At 38.8% G+C, this 24,878-nt stretch overlaps 1 protein-coding gene across 2 annotated transcripts in view; it reads right to left on the minus strand.

Moving 5' to 3' along the window:
- SLC9A7 (solute carrier family 9 member A7) overlaps window positions 1–24,878 on the minus strand; it is a 132,008-nt gene that overhangs the window by 102,105 nt on the left and 5,025 nt on the right. The window lies entirely within an intron of this gene.

Raw genomic sequence — 24,878 nt, forward strand, 5'->3', positions numbered from 1 at the left:
CGAATATAATGTTGTGTGTCAACGATACTTCAGTTAAAAAAGCAATCAATATAAATTAGGGATATCCCAAAGTTTGACGTAGACAAAAATCAGCTTTGGTCTTCAGAAGTAACTGAATGTCTCTTGCAATGTCATGTTTGGTATTCCTTAACTGTTCATGACCAATGGCTACGTGATGGTATCACACGTGACCAGCGTCACAACATGAGTAATACAAACAAGGCATGCCATTTGTGCTTACTATTCAGTCTATTTATAACTTGGGAGTGCACATTGCCTTATGTGTTTTATGTGTAGAAATTCTATCACTCTCTTGAACAATGGATCCTTTATCATTCTAAGAAGAAAGTACTGATTAATGACTGTGAGAGCCATTAATTTTATATACAAAACAGTTAACTTATTAAGAATGTATTAAGATTGACACAAAAAATACAAACCATAAAGGAAAAAACTGATAAACTGGACTTTATCAAAATCTAAAACTTCTACTCTTCCAAAGACAGTGTTAAGGAAATGAAAAGACAAGCCACAGGGAGAAAATACTGTGAACCACTTATCTGATAAAGGATTTGTACCCAGAAAATACAAAAAAATGCAGCCCAATAAGACCCCCCCAAAAAAAGATTAAAAATGGACCAAAAGTATGAACAGAGCACTATGGAAGGTATACAGATGGCGAATAGGCATAAGAAAAAATGCTCCACAGCAGAGGGGTGTGGGGGGGGATGGGTGAAATAGGGGATGGGGATTAAGGAGGGCACTAGTCCTGATGAGCACCGGGTGTTGTATGGAAGTGTTGAATCACTCTATTGTACACCTGAAACTATTATACCACTGTATGTTAACTATACTGGAATTTAAGATACAATTTTATTATTTTTTTTTAGAGAGGGAGAAGAGGGGTGGGGCAGAGGGAGAGGATGAGGGAGAACCTTAAGCGCTGGGCTCAGAGCCCGACATGGGGCTCGACCTCATGACCCTGAGATCATGACCTGAGCCGAAATCAAGAGTCAGATGCTTAACGGACTGAGCCACCCAGGCACCCCCTAAAATACAATTTTAAAAAAAGAAACAAAAGATGCTCCACATCATTAGTCATTAGGGAAATGCAAATTAAAACAACAATAAAAATACCACTTCACACTAGAATTGCTAAAATTAAAAAATTTCTAAATAACAAAAGTTGGTAAGAATGTAGAGCAATTGGAAATTTATGCACTGCTGCTGGGAATGCAAAAATGTTCAGTCCCTTTGCAAAAAGGTTGCCAGGTTTTTATAAAATTAAACATACACTTACCATGCAACCCAGAAATCTCTCTTGGGTATTTATCCAACAGAAATGAAAACACATGCCCACACAAAGATGTGTAGGCAAATGTTCACAGCAGCTTTATTTATAATACCCAAAACTGACAACAACCCAAATGTTCAACGAATGGGGAATGTGTAAGTAAACTGTGATACATCCACACGGCGGAATACTGCTCAGCAATACAAAAGGAACAAAGTATTGATAACACACGACAACATGGATGAATCACAAAAGTATTACGCTAACTGAAAGAAGCGAGACACAAAAGGTTACCTAAGATATGATTTCAGTTACATGAAGTTCTAGAAAAGGCAAAAGTGTAGTGACAGAAAACAGATCAGTAGTTACCAAGGGCTAGAGTAAGATGACGGCATGAGGACTTTTCGGGGGGATAGAAACGTTCCAGATCTTGACGCTGGTGGTGGTCACGTAAGTGTATACGTATGTCAAAACTCATCAACCTGTGTACTTAAAAGGAATGAATTTTATTGTATACATGGTACACCTCAATAAACCTGGCTTTTAAAAAGGAGTATGTCAAGAAATAAGTAAACAGACAGTGAATATTTGAATGAATTCATGAATTAAGAGTGCAATCACTAAGAAAAACAATATATCTGTTATTTAGACATCAACAAATGTCTAAAACTTTAACAATATAAGATAGAATAATAGATATTTGATTGTAACATAATTCTAATCTCTGTAGAATTGTCTGGCGCAATACCATTCATAATATCACAAAACAAACTTTTAGAGTTGCATTTAATCTGTAGTTCTCTCTCTGGTATTACACTCACATGACCTTAGGAACTCCCATGCAATCCAGCAGCTGAGAGTGCTGAGAAGTTATGCTCTGTAGTGTCAAACTTTAAAAATATGACTACTGGGGCACCTGGCTGGCCCAATCAGTAGAGCATATAACTCTCAATCTCACGGTTATGAGTTTGAGCCCCACATTGGGTGTAGAGATTACTTAAAAAATAAAATTTAAAAAAAGCAATTAACAAATAAAAATACGATTACTGACATTTATTTTAAAGATTTTATTTTTTTTAAGTAATCTCTACACACAACATGGGGCTTGAACCCACAAACCTGAGATCAAGAATCACATGCTCCCCCCACTGAGCCAGCCAAGTGCCCCTACTGACATTTTTAATAAAATTGCAATTAATTATGAATTCCTGAATAAAACTGCAATTTTATTTCTCTCAGAGGTTCACTCTAAGCTGGTGATGTTTTGGTTTGGTCTTGGCCAAATACTGATTAACACTTGCCATTCAACAAGTAGGCAAAACAGTTATTCAGTGTATCCTTAATACAAGTGATCAGTCTGTTAACTTTCAGGGTTTCAAGTTCTGGTTCATGATCAGCCAGCCTCCACCAAACCAATGTCAAAATACACTCTGGGTTCAGCCTCCTCTGTCTTCAAGCACCTATGATAAATCCCACCATTACCAACATCTACACTAGAAACCCTAATTCATTTTCAGTACTTTGATTTTTTACATTAATTTTCAAGCTACTTCATTACAAGGCAGAAATACAGTAAAAAGCATTCGGCAATTTTCAGGAAATATCCTGGGCTATTAAAATGAGATTAAAGCAAATAAAAAAAAATGTGGCTAAGCAAATTTAAGAGAAAAGAAACCCAGAACAACAATACAGTTTAAAGATATAATGGACAAGAAAACCTCATTTATAATAGTAACAAAAACATAAAATATCTAGGAATAAGGTTTACCAGAAATGTGTAAAACTTAAGAGGAAAACTCAAAAACATTCCTGAAGAACGCAAAAGTCCTGAAAAATGGAAAGGAACATGAAGCCCCTGAATAGGAAGAATCAACACTGTAAAAATTTTTCTTCCCACACTGATTCCTAAATCCAGTGCTCTTCCAATAAAAATGCCAATAGGCCTTTGGACAGGAACGAGACAAGCCAATTATAGAGTCATCTGTAAAACTAAGCACACAAGAAGAACCAAGAAAACTTGGGGTGGGGGGGAATGAGCCATGGGGGGCATTAGCCCTACCAGATTTTAAAATACTCGAAAGGCCTCAACCGTTGGTACTAATTAATATTTGGCACAATATTAATATCGGTGGCATTAATTCATGAATAGAGGCATACCAATGGACCAGCAGAGAAAGTCCAGAAATGCATACAGGTATTTAGTATATGATAGAGAAGGCATCTCCAACCAGCAGGCTCAATACAGACTTTTTATTTTTTATTTTTTTTGTACATTTTATTTATCTGACAGAGAAAGACACAGCGAGAGAGGGAACACAAGCAGGGGGAGTGGGAGAGGGAGAAGCAGGCTTCCCGCGGAGCAGGGAGCCCGATGTGGGGCTCGATCCCAGGACCCTGGGATCATGACCTCAGCCAAAGGCAGATGCTTAACGACTGAGCCACCCAGGCGCCCCTGGGGAGTACCTTTTTAATGATGAAGTCCAGATATCTTAAAAAAAAAAAAATTGGAAAATTTCAACTACTTGACAGCAACAACAAGCTTGTAAGAGGGAGAAACACATAAAGGCTTTTTTTTTTTTTTTTAAGACAAATTGAAAAAATAAAATTGCAACTCATCACAGATAAAGGGCTAATCTCCCTAAGCATAAAAAGTATAAAAAGCTCCTAGAATCAAGAAAAAGACAAGTCTGTAGAAATAGGCCAAGAATATAAATACATAATTCATGGAAAAATACAAATGGCTCTTAAGCGTTTGAAAAGATATTATTTATAAGAGCAATACAAATTAAATCAACACTGAGACCACATCCTTATCTCTCAAATTGACAAAAATCCAAAAGTTTGACAACAGACCTTGTTGGCAAGACATTGCTGGTAAGAGTGAAAAATGGTACAACTTCTAATAAGAATCTGGCAATATCATCCAAAATTGCAAATGTATTTACCTTTTCATCCAGCAATCCCACTTCTAGGAATCTATCCCACAGAGACAACCACACATGGATAAAATGGTCAGGTTTATCCGGTGCACTATTGTTTGATTACAAGAAGACTGGAAACAACCCTACAGTCCATCAACAAAGGACTAAATTATGATACCTCCACACAACAGAATACCTTGCAGCTATAAAAGAAAAGAATGAAGAAGACTTCTTTGATCTAATGTGGCAACACTTCCAGGACAACTTGAAAAGCCCAGGTACACTATAGGACACTGTACTATAATCCCTCATGCAGAGAAAGGTGGAAATTAGAACATATATTTGTATTTGCTTTTATTTAAGAAAAGAAATACAAGATCAAACAATTAACTAACAAAAGTGGTTACTACAATGTCAAGGAGAAATGGGTAGAAGGGGATAGATAGGGTATACCTTTTTCAGTGTGTCTCTCCTAAATTTGCTTTTATACTTGTACCATGTATCCAAAAAGAAAAAAAATATATATATATATAACACATATATATTTATATGTAAATATATATATACATATACACACACATATATAAGACTCAGGAAGGGCAAAAACAGGCAAGACTAAACAATATATTATTAAGGGCTATATATACAGGTTATAAAACTAAAAAGACTATTTGGATATTTACCAAATTTCTTTGGTGGTTGTTCAGTCCAATTTTAATTCCTTTGAGGTCAGAGAACATTCTTTGTATGATTTCAATCTTTTAAAATTTAATAAGGACATTTTTTATGGCCAAGCATAGAATCTATTCTGCAGGATGTTCCATGTGTGCTTAAAAAGAATGTATATCTTGCTGTTGTTTTGTTCTATAAATGCCAGTTAGGAGGTCAAGCAGGTTGATGATGACGTTCAAATCTTTTATAACCTTCCTGACTTTTTATCTAGTTGTTCTTTCAATTATTGGGAAAGGGGTACAGAAGTCCCTATCCATTATTGTTGAATTGCATATCTGTCTTTTCAAGTCTGTCAGCTTTTGCTTCATGTGTTTGGGGGCTCTGTTTTTAGGTGTGTATACCTTCACTTTTTCATAATTTCTGTATCTTTCTGATGGCATTATAAAGTGTCCCTCTTTGTCTATAACAATACTTCTTGTCTTAGAGTCTGTCCTGATATTAATATAGTTACTCCAGTGCTTTTATGATTAGTGTTAGCTGGCATGTATTTTTCCATCTTTTACTCTGTGTGTGTGTGTGTGTGTGTGTGTGTGTGTGTGTGTTTTAACCTAAAGCACTGCTTCTCAGCTGGGAGCAATTACGCCCCCCATGTGACATTTGCAATAGCTGGAAAAATTTCTGGTTATCACAACTGCATGGCTACTACTGACATATTATAAAGGCCAGGAATGCTACTAAATACCCTACAACGCATAGGATACCCCCTCAACAAAGAATTACCCAGTCCGAAATTTCAACGGTGCCAAGGTTGAGAAACGCTTACCTAAGGCGTGTCTCTTTTAGACAGCATATAGTTGAATCTCAGGGTTTTTTATTTTTTTTGTAGTGTGACCATTTCTGCCTTTTGACTGCAGTGTTTCATCCAGTCACATTTAATGGTTGGATTTATGACCGCCATATTTGCTATTGATTTTCTAGATGTTTCATGTCATTTTGGATCTTTGCTACTTTTCCACTGCCTCCTTGTGGGCACACGCATGCATGTCTGCACTTTCTCTCTGTGTGTGTACATATCTATATCCGGGTGTATGTATAATTTCAATTCCTTTGGGTTTTCTTTCACTATATTTTTGAGGGGTTTTTTTTTTGTTTTCATAGTGGTTGCTCTAGGGATTATAATAGTCATCTTCATTCCAGTCTACTTCAGTGTGATGCTAATTTAATTCCAGTAAGGAATTATTGAAATTGGGGCCCCTGGGTGGCTCAGTCGGTTAAGCGTCTGCCTTCGGCTCAGGTCATGATCCTGGGATTCCGGGATCGAGTCCAGCTCCCTGCTCAGCAGAGAGCCTGCTTCTCCCTCTCCTTCTGCCCCTCCTCCCCACTCGTGCTTTCTCTCTCTCTCGCTTGCTCTCTCAAGTAAATAAATAAAATCTTTAAAAAAAAAAAAAGGAATTATTGAAATTGAAACTTTCTTTGATCCTAGCTCCATTTTCACATACCTCCTTCATGCTAGTATCTTAAAATGTCATCTGTATATGCTACAAAGCTAACAGAACGGCATTATAATTATTGTTTAATTCAATTTTATGTCTCTTTAAAAGTTTAGAGAACAAAAGGGAAAAATGTATATACTTATGCAGTTTTTTATAGTTACCCATATATTTACATTTTTCCAGTAGTCTTTATTTCCTTGTGTGCATTTGAGTTGTTGTCCAATGTCATTTCCTTTGAGCCTAAAAGACTTCCTTTAGTATTTCTTTTAAGGCAGATCTGCCAGAAACAAATTATTTCAGTCTTTGTTTATTTGGGAATATATATTCACCTTCATATTTTTTTAAAGATTTTATTTTTAGGTTAGCTCCACACCCAATGTGGGGCTCAAACTCACAACCCTGAGATTAAGAGTCACACGCTCCACAGACTGAGCCAGCCAGGAGCCCCATCACCTTCATTGTTAAGAAAAAACAACTTTGATTCCATGAAATTCATCCAATTTAAGTGTACAATTCAATCTTTGTTAGCAAATTTACCAAGTTATGCAACCATCACCACCATTACCCCAATAAGATTCCTTGGTACCCACTTACAGTTAATATCAATTTCCACTCCCAGCCCCAGGCAACCACTAATATATTTTCTGTTTCTGTATTTTTTTCCTAAATATTACACTTAAATGGAATCACACAGTAGGTGTCCTTTTGTGTATGACTTCTTTCATTTAGCATAACGTTTTTGAGGTTCATCCATGTTTTAACATGAAATCAGCACTTCATTCTTTTTAATTGCTGAATAGTGTAGACAGTCCTGCATGGTACTGGGAACCACAAAAATGACTATACAGGCTGAAAGCATGAAAAGCAATCTTGGGGCGCCTGGGTGGCTCAGTCGGTTAGGCATCTGACACTTGATTTTGGCTCAGGTCATGATCTCAAGGTCGTGAGATTGAGCCCCACGTCCACACTGGGTGGCTTAAGAGTCTCTTTCTCCCGCTCCCTTTGCCCCTCCCCCCACTGCCTGTGTGCATGCACATGCGGGCTCTCTATTTAAAATTAAAAAAAAAAAAGGAAGAATAGCAATCTTAATAATCAATGGGAAAAAATATAATTGTCCTGTGGTCTTTAAAAAACTTTGCCGAAACATTAAAGACTCTTACTCTGGCTATAAATGTAAAGAGAAAATGAAAAGATAGTAAAACTAATATTTATTCAGTGCACTGTAAAACATCAGAAATATTGAGAACTAAAGCTATTTCTTTGGTGAAAAAAATACATATTGAGTAGTTTGAACAGTGCTTGCTTTCTTTTTCTTGTCCTATAACTTACAATACAGAGCAAGCATCTTTTCTATGCCATGGCAAATGGCCATACTCCTTCCTAGGTTAGGATCAGCTTCCGCACTATATCCTAGGCACTTTCAATGTCTTGAAATATCTCTAAGATGGTCCTTCAATCCGAGGAACTCTTTTTTGCTGGCATCACTTCCTCTGAAACCTTCATACTTTTCATCACAACCACTTGGCTCATTTACATCAGTAAGTTCCCCTTCTCTAAGTTCTTCTGGCTGTGTTCTAGAGTTTCGCAAATGGTGGTGGCGTCAACATTTCTGCTATCAGCTATTTCACCTCAACAGCTGACGCTTGAACAACACAGGCATTGGGGCACCGACCCCCGCTGCAGTCAAAAATCCAGGTATAACCTCTGACTCCCCCAAAACGTAATAGCCTACTGTTGACCAGAAGCCTTACTAATAATGTAGTCCACTACGGACTAACACATATTTTGTATGTTATACGCATTATATACAGTATTCTTACAACAAAGGAAACTAGAGAACAGAAAATGTTATGAAGAAAATCATAAGGGGGCACCTGGGTGCCACGGGGAGCCTGCTTCTCCCTCTCCCCCCTCCTTGTGCTCTCTCTCTCTCGTTATCTCTCAAATAAAGAAATAAAATCTTTTAAAAAAAATCTTATTGGCTTATATGACATCCAGCAGTGTCTGTCCTGGGTAAGCAAATGCTCAAGCCCTATTATCCCCCACAGCGGCTCCTGTATGTCTCCTGATTTGGGGTTAGCTGTAGGCCCTGAAATCTGTTTTCTGTTGCATTCAAGAGAAGTCACGGGTTTGCAATTTGTCCAGCTTTTTTCTTGTTGTAAGGATGGGAGCTCTACGGTCTGCATCTCGCAGGTGAAACCAGAAGGCTGTTTATCATTTTTCAAGTGTACTTGTATCTTATATTCAGCCCTTTCCCACAAAGATTAGGTATTTGAAATACTGAAAAACCCATGTCAAGCAAATTACAACGCACTAAGTAACAATTTGCTGAACGTTTCATTAATCAGATAAACATAGAGAGATGGGAAATTCCTATAGTATTAATATCTAATCAAGGATTCTGATCAGTTTGATATAACTGATTTTCTTACCTGACTTGCTATAATTCCAATGAAAGAAAGAACTTGTTTTCATAAACTTATATGTTCTTGTAACACATAAATACTTGATGCCCATTTGGCCTTTTGAGGTAGAGGAAAATGCTCAAACCTGCATCACACCTTTGCCCTTATGTCACTGGCCCAATCAGGCCCTCTATACCAGCGGAGGAGACTGAGAACACAGCAGGTGCTTAAGTGACCTACTCCCCTAAAGATGTCCTCTTTTACAGAAACCCAACTCTAATTAGGATTTTCCAAACACTACCTGAATTATAGAAATTGAAGAGATACTGCTACGAAACTAAATAACATGATTCAGAGAGATAAGCACCCTTGACAGGCAGTTTCCCTGGCTGAACTCATCAAAAAAGGGCTTAGATATCCTAGGGTATCACTGTTAAGGTGGCCCTATGAAAAAAAGACATTGTTACAGAAATATCTACCATCTTGCTTACAAATATTAATATGTACGTCAAATCATAACGTCAATTATACTATACAAAGGGCACTGATAGGTAAGCTTCCAAAATAGTCGATGTGGGTTTTTTTTTTTTTTTTTAACACATATACTTCAACATTTCAAATGTGAACGACTGTTTATCATAATTACATCATCCCATCCTTTAGGCATATATTACCACAGCAAATCCAGCCTGTTCCTCAACACCTAGCTTCCTTCCCCCCAGCATCTGCTGAGAGGGATAGTGGTTCTTTTGAGCCTGACCACACAGCTTTTCTCTTCCCTTCGGGGCCGTATCCAGGTATTAGATACACTGCACACCAGAATAGGCCTTTAATTTGAGCCAGGGTCACCATGCCAGTCCCGGGCTTCTGTGCCCTCAGATCCATTTTCTGCCCTTTCGTGCTCTGCTACATTGGCAGGGGACAGGGTGGGGAGGGAAGGGGTAACCCCAGTAAACTGCAGTTCCAGGCCCCCTTCGAGGTGGCTTCCAGTGAGATTTGTCCAATGGGCAGCACGGTGAGAGACTGGAGTGGGAGAGGACAGACGCCAGGGTATCTCCATCTCTTTGCTGCAGGAGCATGTGCTTGGGCTCTCTCCCTCTCTCCTTCTGTCCCCTCAGTCCCTGCCCCCTCTCAAGTAATGGCCACGTGATCTCCATGGCTGAAGCTGCCACCAGTTAGCCCTCTCTCCCGGTCCCCTGTCTCACCAGGCAGCAGTTCCCGTCCCTGCCAGGCGACCTCATTCCTGGGCTCTTGTAATGCTACCTTCTCCCTGTGTCAGCCCTAGGGGTGACAGTGGCTGCCTGCTGTCGCTGAGCCCCAGGTTGCTTCAGTGCACCCTGTTTGGCTTTTCAGGTCTTCCAATGCCTTGGTTCACAGTTGCCCCCTACTGAACTACTTGCCTCTTTTTTCCTGAGTGGACGGGGAAGACTTCATTTGCCATCAGAGCTCCACCCTTTACCAGATTTCCCCACAATGGATCAAAATCACTACAGATGACCATCCTGACGGTGTCTCTCTTCAGTGCCATCACAAACACTCCACAGAACACTGCCACTGAAAGGAGACTATTCTCTCATTCATACCACTGAAGAGCATCACTCGGACTCATTCACAGCCTACTCTGCTAATGAATGCAACTGTTTCTTTCCCCCGTTCTCTCAACAGCAAAAATGTACAGAAGCCAACATATTCCTAGACTAGGACAGTTCATGGTAGACTTGTTGTAAATGTGTGTCTGTGTGTATACAAACACACGTAACTGCATAGACACACAGACACACATATAAAGTCCACAGTGCAAAAAGATAAATACCAAAAGACAGAGTGTATGTGAATGGGGGTTACAATGACCAAAAAACAAAACAAAACAAAACAAAAAACAAAGACCAAAACTCCTTTATGAAATGAAGGCTTCCACTTCCAGACAAGACAGAGAAGCAGGGACTGGGTTTATCATCATGCCTGAAACAAAAACAAAGAAATACATGAGATGATGGCTTTCAAGACACCAGACATCAGGCAATGAAGAACTGATCCCTGAGAGATGGGGAAAAATGGGGTGAGTGCTATGATTGCTTCAATTTACTGCCTTAACAGAGTTTCTAAGCCACAAAACAGGAAGGGGAAACTGGGACAAAGTCTAGCCAACTCCCTAAATTGACAAAGCTGAGAGTCTACATACAAAGGCAGCTAGAGTTCATGGGACAGAGGACCAGCAAGGAGACCTAAATAGAGAATCCTGAAGATCTACAGAGGGTCTCTCCCTCAGGTATTCAGGAGAGATCAGCATATGCAGATGAGGAGAAAGAACAATCTGAAAGGATTAGGGAGAATGATACCTGGCTACAGGGACAGTACCTGTCCTCACTAGCCAGAATGGAAAAACTCACAATTCACAGGACATTTGGGTAGAATAACCAGGATGGTCTTGCCTCGGTCATGGGAATAACCAACCAGCACTGCTCCAGACCTACCTAACAAATCATGAAAGCAAGACTCCAAAGGATCAAAGTATTTTTTTTTAAAGATTATTTATTTATTTATTTGACAGAGAGAGAGAGACAGCGAGAGAGGGAACAGAAGCAGGGGGAGTGAGAGAGGGAGAAGCAGGCTTCCCGCCCAGCAGGGAGCCCGATGCGGGGCTCGATCCCAGGACCCCGAGATCACGACCCGAGCCGAAGGCAGTCACTCAACCAACTGAGCCACCCAGGCGCCCCGGATCAAAGTATTTTCAAGTCAAGTTAACTGCATCTAGGAACAAAGTGCAAGATGATTTTTAGGAATACAAACACGTCCAGCATCTAACAAGGTAAAATTTACAGTGTCTGGCATCCAGCTAAAGATTAGCAGACATACAAAGAGGCAGGAAAATGCAACCCATAATTGGGAGGATAATCAATCAATCAAGTGAAACTGACCCAAATTTTAGAAGTAGCAGGTAAGGAAGGGCATTAGAACGATTATTGTAACATATTCCATAGGTTCAAAAAGTTAAGCAGAGATATGAAAGAACTTCTGAGCATAAAAACTATGTCTAAGATGAACAATATGGTGGATGGGGGGGTGCCTGGGTGGCACAGTTAAGCCTCGACTCTTGGTTTCAGCTCAGGTCATGATCTCAGGGTCGTGAGATTGAACCCCGCCTCGGGCTCCGCACTCAGGGCCAAATCTGCTTAAGACTCTCTCTCCCTCTGCCTCTCCCCCCTCAAATAAATAAATAAATCTTTAAAAAAAAAAATACACTGGATGCAATTAATGGCAGATTAGATATTACAGGGAAAAAAAAGATGAGTTAAGTCCATGGCAAAAGAACCATCCAAAATGAAACTCATGGAAAAAAATAATCTGAAAATATGAAAAGGCACCAGTGAGCTGTGTAACAACTTAGAAGTGGTCTAATATACAGGTAACTGGAGCCCCTGAAGGGGAAAAGGATAGGAAAAAAAATTTGAAGAAATAATGGCCAAAATTTTTACAAACTTAATGAAAACTATAAAAATATGCACCCCAAAAACCAAATGAATCCTAAGCGCATGAAACACAAAGAAAACTACACCAAGGTACGTTATAATCAAATTGCTCAAAACCAGTGATAAACAGAAAATCTTAAAAGTAACCAGAGGAGAAAGACGTGTTACATACACAGGAACAAAGACAAAGCTGACATCACATCTCTCATCAGAAACAATATAAGCAAAAAGATGATGGAGCAGGAAATGGAGACAGGAGAAAAACAAACAAACAAAAAAATGAATCTAGAATTCTCTACCCAGCAAAAACATCTTTCAAAATGAAGGTGAAATAAAGACATTTACACATACATCCACACACAAAAGTAATAAATCTAAAAAACTAATGATTTTAAAAATAAAAGAGTGTGGATGAAGCTAAAGAAACCTCAGGAACACAAAAAGCTACAGTCACTCGACACCACATGTTATTCTGCAGGAAAAGGTTAACATGATAGGCCTGATGCTGTGATCTCTAGGAGGGCCAGCTTGCATGATTGATCCTTGCAATAGCCCGTTTGAACTTGGTGCGTAGAATACTCCCGATGTCAATTGATAAGGTTGTTTTGTGTGCCTAGGACACTGAATTCTGCCATACCAGCCCGGCTAAGTTGTTTTTGCAAATGTGATTTATGGCAAACACCCGCTTTCCTTCTGGGAGTCAGAAATTTCAGTAAGAGTCCTGATCAGCCCTTACTAAAAAAAGTCGGAGTCTTAAACAAGCTTCCCTAGGCAGAAACGCGGTGCACGTGCAGCTGTATTTAACTGCTGGAGGAGGAAGCTTGTTCTGTGAAACCCTACCCCGAATCCTCTAAGAGAAAACTTTGGAAGCCCACATCTAGAGTCTTCCAGACTCCATCCAATACATCTTTTTCCCTTGCTTATCCTGCCATTTATTCTTCACTGTAATAAATCATAGCTCTGACTATATATATCTCTGAATCCCATGAGTCTTTCTAGCAAATCACCAAATGTGTGGGCAGTCATTGGATGCCCAAGCAGTTACCAAATATAAATAATACTTTAAATTTTAACTCTTTCTTCAAACCCTTTCTCTGGACCTGTACTGCCTATTCTTTGGCCTCCTCTAGAATCCCAAGCAGTGTCTTATCCGTTGTAGTCATGAACATCCGCATCAGGTCCGCAAAACAGCCCCGTATATCACACTCGAGTTTCAAGTGGAACTCAGAGCCTGGTGTAAAAGTTACAATTAGATTCAGCAGCAAATAACAAACACCTATTTCTCTCTCACTTGTAAGGTGTCTGGAAGTATTCAGTCCAAGTCTAGCATGGCAGCTCTATGCTCTCAGAGATCCCAGCTCCACCTATCTTACTGTATTGCTAGAAGTGTCTTCCATTCCCAAAGTTACCTCTGGATCCAATACGGCTGCTGGAGCTCTAGCCATAACATTCACATTCAAGAAAACAGAAGGTGTGGCAGAAGAAGGGTACATTCTCTTCCTTTTATAGATACTTTGCACAAATCCCACACAGCACTTCCAGTCTTCAGCCAGAAGTTGGTCATATGACCACACCTAACTATGAGAGAGGCCAGGAAATACAGCGCTTTCATTGCATAGAAATATGCTGGGCTAAAACTCATGGTCCTGTTAGAAAGATGAAAGGGAGAATGATTATTGGGAGGTACCTGGAGTCTCTGCTACACTTAGTTTTCCACTCAACACAAAGTTATCTGTGAATCAACTTTTTTAATAACCCAAGACAGTTTGAGATAAATGTGTCTTTACCCAAAATGTGTTTTAGAGGTAGCTGGGGGTGGGTAAAGAAGAGATTTGTTGAGTATAAACTTAAACTCTATGTATGATCACTTACACCCTAATTAGAATTTTCTCTTTCTGGCTTCTTAGCAAAAGCATGTGATAGGAGCCCACAATAAAATTTAAAGGACTACTTCAGGACTTTTACTCTCTTAGTAACATGGTACACAAATTTAACAAAACACAAGACTTAACACTGTTTTTCCCCCAGAGATCACAGTGTCTCTGAAAATATATAGAATCTAATTTCTTAGAAGCACAGTGTGGTGAGGAATGTCAGCAAAATGATGGAGTAGGTAGCCACAAACTCCGGTTCCTCACAGAAACATCAAAAAATAAGCAGAAACTGTCAGAACCAACTTTTCCAGAATTCTGGAAAAAACCCAAAGGTTTACAGCAACCAAGCAAAATCTCCTTCCTGAGAAGGCTGAGATACTGGACATAATAGATAAAACTTTAAATCAACTATCTGAAATATGCTTAAAGAGCTAAGGAAACCATGAACAATGAAATAAAGGAAACCAGAAAAATGATGTAGAAACAAAATGAGAATACAATAAGGAGACAGAAATTATAAAAAGGAAGCATTAGAATTCTGGAGCTGAAAAGTACAATAATTGAAATAAAAAACTGACTAGAGGGGCTCAATGGCATATTTGAGCAGGCAGAAGACAGAATTAGCAAATGTGAAGATAGGACAATTGCAATTATCAAGTCTGAGGAGCAGAAAGTAAAAATAATGAAGAAAAGTGAACACAGCCTAAGGGACCTGTGGGACACCAACAAGAGGACCAATAATGCATTATGGAAGTCCCAAAAGAAGAGATCGAGAAAGGATTGGAAAGAATATTTGAAGAAATAATGCCTGAAAACTTCCCAAATTTGATAAAATGCATTAATCTACACATTCAAGAAGCTCAACGATCTCCAAGCAGGATAAACTCAAAAGATGCACACTGAGACACACTATAATGGAACTGTTGAAAGGTAAAGACAAAGAAAATCTTGAAAGAAGCAAAGAGAAGTGACTTGTCACATACAAGGGATCCTCAAGAAAATGAAATCTGATTTCTCAGCAGAAACCTTGGAGGTTAGAAGAAAAGTGAAATAACATATTTAAACTGTTGAAAAAAAAAATTGTCAACCAAGAATTTTGTACCTGGTAAAAAGCTATTTTTCTAGAATGAAGGAGAAATTAAGACATTTTCAGATAAACAAAAGCTAATGGAGTTCCTTATGAGTAGACCTGACCTATAAGAAATGCTTAAGGAGTACTTCAGGCTGACATGAATGACACCAGACAGTAACTCGAAGCCATATGAAAAAATAAAGAACACTGGTAACACAAGTAAATGTAAAAAAACTTTTGGTTTATAACTCTTCTTTTTTTATATGATTAAAAAGGCAATTTCAGATAATAATTATAAATCTATGTTAACAGACAATGTATAAATATGTAATTTTGACAATAACAATATTATTCCTTTCCCTAAAGGAAGAGAGATGTATAGGAGCAGAGTGTGTATACTACTGAAACTAAGTTGGTACTATTCAAAATACATTACTAAAAGTTTAACATGTTAAGGGAAATCTCCAAGATAACCAGCAAGAAAATAACAATATACAGAAAAGGAAAGAAGAGGATCAAAACCATACACTATAAAAAATCAACTAAATACAAAAAAGGCAGTAATGGAGAAACTGAGGAACAAAAACCACATAAGACATATAGAAAGCAAATAGCAACATGGCAGAAGTGAGTCCAGCCTTATTAGTAATTACTTTAAATGTTAATAAATTCAGCTTTACAATTAAAAGTCAGAGATTGACAGAATGGGTAAAAACACAAGAACCATCTACATGCTGTCTACAAGAGAATCACTTTAAATACAAAGACACAAAGAGGTTAAAAGTAAAAAGATGGTTAAAAAAATAGCCTATGCAAATAGCAACCACAAGGGAAGTGGGGTGGCTATATTACCTGACAAAATAGATTTTAAGTTAAAAAAGTATTACAATGGACAAAGAAAGATACATATTGATAAAATGTTCAATCCATCAAGAAGGTACAGCAATTATAAACATATACATACCTAAAAATGGACCCCTGAAATATACGAAGCAAAATCTGACAGAACTAAAGGAAGAAATAGTTCTATAATAATAGGTGGAGGGGCGCCTGGGTGGCTCAGTCGTTGAGCATCTGCCTTTGGCTCGGGTCATGATCCTCAGGGTCCTGGGATCGAGCCCTGCATCGGGCTCCCTGCTCAGCGGGAAGCCTGCTTCTCCCTCTCCTACTCCCCCTGCTTGTGTTCCTGCTCTCGCTATCTCTCTCTCTCTGTCAAATAAATAAAATCTTTAAAAAAAATAATAGGTGGAAACTTCAATAACTATCAATAATATATAGAAAAACCAGACAGAAAATCAATAAAGAACTAGAGGACTTGAAGAATACTATAAACCACTGGACCAAACAGACACATACAGAGCACTCTGCCCGCCAAGAGCAGAGTACACATTCTTCTCAAGTACATATGTAACATTCTCCAGGACAGACCATAACTTAGGTCACAAAACAAGTCCTAATAAATTTAAAGAGACTAAAAATATACAAAGTGTCTTTTCTAATCACAATGGGATGAACTAGAAATCAGTAACAGAAGGAAAACTGGAAAACTCACAAATGTGTGGAAATTAAACAATGCACTCTTAACCAATAAGTCAAAGAAGAAATCATAAAGGAAATTAGAAAATAATTTGGGAAAAATGAAAACAACATAATGTACCAAAAGTTATCAGATGCAGCAAAAACAGTGCTCAGAGAGAAATTCTTAGCTGTAAGTGTCTACATTAAAAAAGAAGATCTCAAATCAGTAACTTAACTGTATACCTGAAGAAACCTAAAAAAAAAAAGAAGAGCAAACCAAACCCAAAGCTAGAATAAGGAAGGAAATGAAAAGATTAGAGAGGAGATAAATAAAATAAAGAACAGAAGAAAAAAATCAACAAAACCAAAAGTTGGTTCTTTGAAAAGATCAACAAAACTGACAAACTGTAGCTAGGGTAACTAAGAAAAAAAGAAAGAAGACTCAAATTAATAACATCAGAAATGAAAAAGGGGACATTACTATCAACTTTACAGAAGTTAAAAAGATTATAAGAGAATACTATGAATAACTGTACACCAACAAATTGGGTAACGTGGGTGAAATTCACACATTCCTACAAACGCACAAACTATCAAAACTGACTCAAGGAGAAACAGAAATTCCGAATAGACCTATAACAATAAGGAGAGTGAATCAGTAATCAAAAACTTCCCAACAGAGAAAAGCCCAGGACCACATAGCTTTATTGGTTAATTTTACCAAACATTTAAAGAAGAACTAACAACAATCCTTCTCATACTCTCCCAAAAAATTGAAGCAGAGCAAATACTTCCTGACTCTATAAAGCCAGCATTACCCTGATATCAAGGCCAAATACACGACAAGAACAGAAAACTACAGACCAACAGTCCTTATAAATACAGATGCAAAAATCCTCCACAAAATACTGGCTAACCAGATTCAGCAGCACTTTAAAAGAATTATACACCATGATCAAATGTAATTTATCCCAGGAATGCAAGGTGGCTCAATATATGAAGGTCAATCAGTGTAATATACCACATCAACAGAATGAAGAAAAAAACCCACATAATCACCTCAATTGATGTAGAAAAAGCATTTGACAAAAAGAATACCTTGTCATGATAAAAAAAAAAACCAAAAAACAGTAAACTAGATATAAAAAGGAACTTCCTCAGGGATGCCTGGGTGGCTCAGTCTGTTGAGCATCTGCCTTTGGCTTGGGTCATGATCCTGGGGTCCTGGGATTGAGTCCCGCCTTGGGCTCCTTGCTCAGCGGGGAGCCTGCTTCTCCCTCTGCCTGCCCCTCCCCCAGCTTGTACACGCGCACGCATGCTCTCTCTGACAAATAAATAAAATCTTTTAAAAAAAAGGAACTTGCTCAAAGTGATAAAGGCCATATGTGAAAAAACCACATCTAACATCATACTCAATGGTGAAAAACTGAAACCTTTTCCCCTCAGATCAGGATGAAGACAAGGATGCCCACTTTCATCACTTCTATTCAACACAGGACTGGAAGTTCTAACCAGAACAATTAAGCAAGAAAGGGAAATAAAAGGCATCCAAATTAGAAAGGAAGAAGTAAAACTATCTGCATTTGCAGATGACATGATCTTATACATATAAAACTCTAAAGAATCAAAAAAACTGTTAGAGAAAATAAACAAATTCAACAAAGTTGCAGGATACAAAATCAACACCAAAAAAATCAGTCATATTTCTATACACTAGCAATGAACAATCTGAAAAGGAACTTAAGAAAACAATTTCATTTACAATAGCATAAAAAGGAATATTTGAAAATAAATTTAACCAAGGAGGTGCAAGAGTTGTACACTGAACTACAAAACATTGCTGAAAGAAATTAAAGACCTAAATAAATGAAAAGATATCCATGTTCATGGACCGGAAGACTTAAAATCATTAAGATGACAATACTACCCAAAGCAATATATAGACTCAATGCAATCCCTATCAAAATCTCAATGGCAGGGTGCCTGGGTGGCTCAGTCAGTTAATCGTCTGCCTTTGGCTCAGGTCATGATCCCGGAGTCCCAGGATTGAGTCCCACGTGGGGCTCCCTGCTCAGCTTCTCCCTCTTCCCTTCACCCTGCTTGTGCTCTCTCTCTCTCTCTCTCTCTCTCTCACTTTCTGTCTCTCTCAAATAAATAAAATCTTTAAAAAAAATCTCAATGGCAGAAATGAAAAAACTCATCCTAAAACTTTTATTGAAAATTAAGGAACTTCAAAGAGCCAAAATAATCCTGAAAAAGAACAAAGTTGGAGGACTCACACTTCCTAATTTCAAAACTCACTACAAAGCTACAATAATCAAAACGGTGTGATACTAGTATAAGGACAGACATATAGACCAATGGAATAGAATTGAGAGCCTAGAAATGTGCCTTCATATCTATGGTCTACTGATTTTTGACAAGGGTGCCAAAACCATTCAATGAGGAAGGGACAGTTTCTTCAACAAATGGTGCTGGTATAACTGAACATCCACATACAAAAAAAAATAAATTTGGACCCTTACCTTATACCATATATAAAAATTAATAGAGACCAAAAACCCAAATTTAAGAGCTAAAACTATAAAGTTCTTCAAAGAAAACACAAAGAGAAAACTTTATGGCATTGGATTTGCAAAGATTTCTTGGATAGGATACCAAAAGCATAGGCAACAAAAGAAAAAAAAATAAAGTTAACTTCATCAAAATTAAAGCCTTTTGTGCATCAAAGGACACTATCATAGAGTAAAAAGGCAACATGAACTAGGAGAAAGTATTTACAAATCATATATCTAATAAGAGATTAACATCCAGAATACATAAAGAACTCCTACAACTCAACAACAACAAGAGACAACCCAATTTAAAAATGGGCAGACGACCTGAATGAACATTTCTCCAAAGAAGATGTACAAACAGCCAATAAGCACATGAAAAGATGCTCCACATCCTTAGTCAATAGGAAAATGAAAACCAAAACCATAATGAGCTACCACTTCACAAGTACTAGGATGGATACAAAAAACAACAACAGAAAATAACAAGTATTGGAGAGGATGTGGAGAGACTGGAACTCTTGTGGTGGGAATGTAAAATACTGCAGCTGCTGTGGAAAATAGTTTGGCAGTTCCTGAGAAAGTTAAACATAGAATCACCATATGACCCAGCAATTTTACTCCCAGGTATATACTCAAAAGAATTGAAAACAGGGGCCCAAACAGATACTTGCGTATCACAGCAGCATTATTCATAATAGCCAAAAGGTGGAAACAACCCAAGTGTCCAGGAACTGATAAATGGATAAATAAAATGCGGAATGGAATATTACTCAGCCATAGAAAGGAATGAAGTTCACATACATGCAATGACACGGATGAACCTTGAAAATGTTGTGCCAAGTGAAAGAGTCAGATTCAAATAAGTCAGGACTCAAAGTGTATGAATACTCTTATGAAATATCTAGAATAGGCAAATTTGTAGAGACAGAAAGTAGATTAGAGGGTATCAGGGAGTCGGGGGAGGAAGGAATGGGGCATTATTGTTTTAATGGGTACAGAGTTTGAAGTGATAAAAAAAATTTTTTGGAAATAGTGGTGTGATGGTCACACAATTTTACAAATGCCATTAATGCTAGTGAATTGTACAGTTAAAAATGGTAAAAATGGAAAATTTTGCTACATTATTTTGCCACAATAAAAAAATTTAAAAACCACCATGTGGCTTATCAGCTAAATACACAATTTTTTGCAAACGTATACTCACTTATCCCTTCGTTCTCCTTCCTGAAACAGCTTGCTGTGATTCAGGCAGATGTTTTCACACATACAGTTTTCCTTCTCAGAAACTTCACAGCCAGCGTGAATCTGAGGCATGAGAACTTGAAGGATCTTTAATGCTAAGCAGTGTTACCAGCACCTTATTTTTGTTAGACAAAATAGAATCCATTAAGCAAATATTTCCATGGCACCTACTATGTGTCTGGCACTATTCTAGAGACAGAAGAGAGCAGTAAACAAAAGATGGATATGCCTGCCTACACTGCCATTCAGGCTGATGTTCTCATGGATTTCGGAAGCGCTCTCGACATCGAGACAATGACATGCCTGGGAGAACCAGCATAGGAAGAGCAGGGAAACCTGGGAGCTCGACAGGCCAAACTCCACCTGCCTCCCCACCTCTGCGATAGTGACGTCTAGAGATTAGAAAGCTTTTAAGCACCTGCTCCCACCTGAGAAGGCCTGGCACAGCCACTCTGAACATCCTTTGATGGTTTCTCTGGGTTTTCCCCGGTAACAACTGGTAGCCTTCTGCCATATTGTCTTGGTCAGGCCAGCTCTAACAAAGTACCAGAGACTGGGTGGCTTATACACCACAGACATTTCTTTTTCTCACAGTTCTGGAGGCTGAAAGTGCAAGATCAGGGTAGGAGAATGATCAGGTCTAGGGAAGTTCTCCTTCTGGGATGCAGATTGCTGACTTCTCATTGCATACACACATGGTGGAAAGAGAGCTCTCTGGGTCTCTTCTATCAGGGCACGAATCTCATTCATGAGGGCTCCATCTTCATGACATAATTACTTCCCAAAGGCCATAGCTCCTAATACTATCACACTAGGGCTTAGGATTTCAATATATGAATTAGGGGAGGCCCAACCAATCAGTGCATAACACCTTTGGGATGAAAACAAACAGGTATTTTGGCTCTACTTGGATCCAAGGGCCCGAGGCCAATGTAGCGTAGGAAAATCCAGTCTTCCAAATTGGCCAGCCTCACTCCTTGCAGTGGTACATTGGAGTTTGGAGCCAAAGCCCCAGCAAATAATAAAAAGGAACACTTTGCTTTAACTTATACTCTGGGCATAGATTTCCCTCGGAGACCCCCTGGAACCAGGTCATAGGGGCAGGATTCAGATTCTGCTCTCTCCTGGCCAAACACATCCTGAACCATATTGATCTCATCGTTTAGTAGACTCCCACTTACCAATCTCAGACATAATGGCCCTAAATAAATGTGCTGCTAAACCTAACTTTCAATTTCTTCATTTGGCAAAATGGGACCAACGATACAGTCTTCATACATTTGATGTGAAGGTTAAATGGCTTGAAGTATGCAAAATACTTAACACAGTGCCTGGCTGTCATAGCAGGTACTCAAAAACCAGTTGCTGTTTTTCTACAATTATTTAATTACAAGCAACATGGTGAATATATTTAAAGGGTGAAAACAAATATTCTACAGCAATGAGTTTCAAATTTCAACTTAAAAAACAAAAACAAAAACACCACAACCCTACTAGGGGCACCCGGGTGGCTCAGTCGGTTAAGCACCTGACTCTTGATTTCGGCTCAGGTCATGATCTCAGAATTGTGAGATCAGTCCCCACCTCGGGCTCCGTGCTCAGCACAGAGTCTGCTACATATTCCCTCTGGAGCACTCCCTTTGCCCCTCCCCCTGCTCATACTCGCTCTAAATAAATAAATAAATAAATAAATAAATAAATAAATAAAATCTTAAAAAAAAAAACAAACCTGCTAATGTACTGAAACACAGATTTGTGAGTCCCACTCCGAGATACTTAAGTCTGCGGCCAGACCCGCTAGTTCTAACAAGCTCCCGGGTGATGCTGACAAGTGTATCGAAACAACTTCACAAACTCCAGATGAATATACTGTCCTCAAACTGGATTACTTACAAAATTTAGTTTCTCATGAACAACAACAAAACCGCATGCAAATCCCACAACTTCTCTTTTCTGGATTATGTGTGACAAAGGATTCATCAAATACTGCATCAGAGATCGGCTTAGCTGCTCTCCAAACCTGTTCCTCTGCCTCCAGCTAGACTGTATTTCCCTGCCTCCATTCCAGTTAGATGTGGCCTCATGACCAAGTTCTGTCCAACAGAAGCAGGCAAAGCGATGTGCAACACTTTTAGGCTTAGCACAAACTCTTCCCCATGTGATCCTCTTTTCCTTTCCTCATTCACTGGCTGGGGAGGGAGGGGTCCAAGGCCCTAAGGGATGTGGAAGCCACAGGATGGAAGGCACCTGGTCCCTGAGTGAGCACATGGCTCTTGCACTGGCCCATGACATGAGTTACAAATGAACTTTTCTTATGTTAGGCCACTGAAATTTGGGGCTGGTCTGTTTTAACAGCCAGCATTACCTTAATACAAATATCCACACTGATGAAAAGCCAAGTAGCATGCTTTAACCAAAAGAGAAAAGCCTCCTAACACCTATTCTCTTGCAAGTGGAATAGAGGCAATTTTTCAAAAGATATGTGAGCTTTAAAATCAAACCAAAAAATTAAAATTAAGAAGGCGTTACTGATTCTCAAGTCATGAAAGCCTCACATCAGCTCCTATAAACTAATGTCAAACAGCATTACTCAATGTCAGCATTTAAGGAGAATAACAGGTTGTATACGTCCTTTCAGGGAGGAAGTTTAACAGGTTACCAGCTAACAGGTTAACAGGGAGGTTAACATCTTCCCCAATCTTCTATATAAATAAAATTTTCAAAACATACGAAAAAGTTGAAAGATGAATAAAGAGCACACCCTTTCACCCACCACCTAGATATACGTGGTGTGTGTATTTTTTTTTTTTTTTGACTGAACTTTTTGAAAGTAAGCTGCATGCGTTAGGACTCATACGTTTGACCCCTGAATACTTTAGCTTACAACTCCAATTAATATGTACATTCTCCTGTATAACCTCAATTATCTCACCTAAGGAAAATAACAGTAATTCCCTGATGTCATCTAACATCAAGCCGGTATTCAAACATCCCTGATTGTCCCCAAAACATTTTATAGCTTAGTTCCATGAACCAGGAACCAGTCAAGTTTCCTGTGCTATGACTGCGTATGCTTCTTTGGTCTCCATTAGCTTAGAACACTGGCTTAGTCTGGTCAGGCTGCTAGAACAAAATACCGTAGACTGGGTGGTTTAAACAACCAACATTTATTTCTCACGGTTTTGGAGGCTGGGGAGTTCAAGATCAAGGTGCTGGCAGATTCAGTGTCTGATTAGAGCCCTCTTCCCAGCTTTGTGGATGGCTGCCTTCTCCCTGTATCCTCACATGACAGAGAGACAGGGAGCTTTGGTCTCTTCCTCTTCTTAGAGGGGCACTAATCCCATCATAGAGGCTCCACCCTCGTGAGCTCATCTAAACCTAATTACCTCCCCCAAACCCCACTTCCAAACAGCATCACCTTAGGGATTAGGACTTCAACAAATGAATCTTGGGAGGTACAATTCAGTCCATAACAGACACTTAACCTGTCTTTTTGTTTCCCTTGACAGACTTCTTGAAGAAACCAGGACGATGGTCTTGTAGGTTACCCTGTGTTTTGGATATGTCTAATTGTTTTCACATGGTATTTGATAGCTTGTTTCTCTATCCCCTGTATTTCCTGTAAACTGGAAGATGTGCCTAAAACCTCAATTCAATTCAAATAAAACATCTGGAGGATGAATACCACATAGGTGAAGCCATATGCTTCCTACCGCATCTCAGCAGGAGGCATGTACTACTAGATAGTTAGTTCCACAAGGAGCAAGGATAAATTTGAGGACTTGGATATAAGATGGTGACTGCTGGACCTCTCCACCATAAAGATACCTTCTTTCCTCTGCGAGAGGCAAGTGATCTGTGGCGCGATCCTCGGCACCGTTTAAGTACCATGTACCCCAACAACCTCTCACCTACGGCTTTGGAATTCATTGAAAATCCTTGTCTCCATCACTGAGGGTTGTGAAATGGTGATTTTCGACTTAACATCATTCCAAAAAGATTACCTTCTGAAAGTTCTAAGAAACACTTTCAGGAAATGTCACTTTCTCATTTTAAGATTCATTTTACTTCCATTTACTATTTTTAAATAACTGCAAGTTTTCTTTATGCCTAGACATTCCTTTAAAAAGAACATCTTAATATCCAAGGAAAGTGCTAACACCTGTGTTCTCTTAGTTTTAATGTATTTTTTGCTACATGAAAGTTGCTTTATTTTTCAACAAAGTTTCCATTGCAAAAGTAATGTGTGTCATAGAAATTTCAAGCCATTCAGAAGAGTACAAAGGGAAAAAAGTAACACCTCCCCTCCCACTCTCGCAACAAATGGTTCTACAACAGCAGGATAACCACTGCTAAGTA

The sequence above is a fragment of the Phoca vitulina genome, unplaced genomic scaffold (assembly GCF_004348235.1).
Source record: "Phoca vitulina isolate PV1807 unplaced genomic scaffold, GSC_HSeal_1.0 scaffold35, whole genome shotgun sequence".
NCBI classification, from domain to species: Eukaryota; Metazoa; Chordata; class Mammalia; order Carnivora; family Phocidae; genus Phoca; species Phoca vitulina.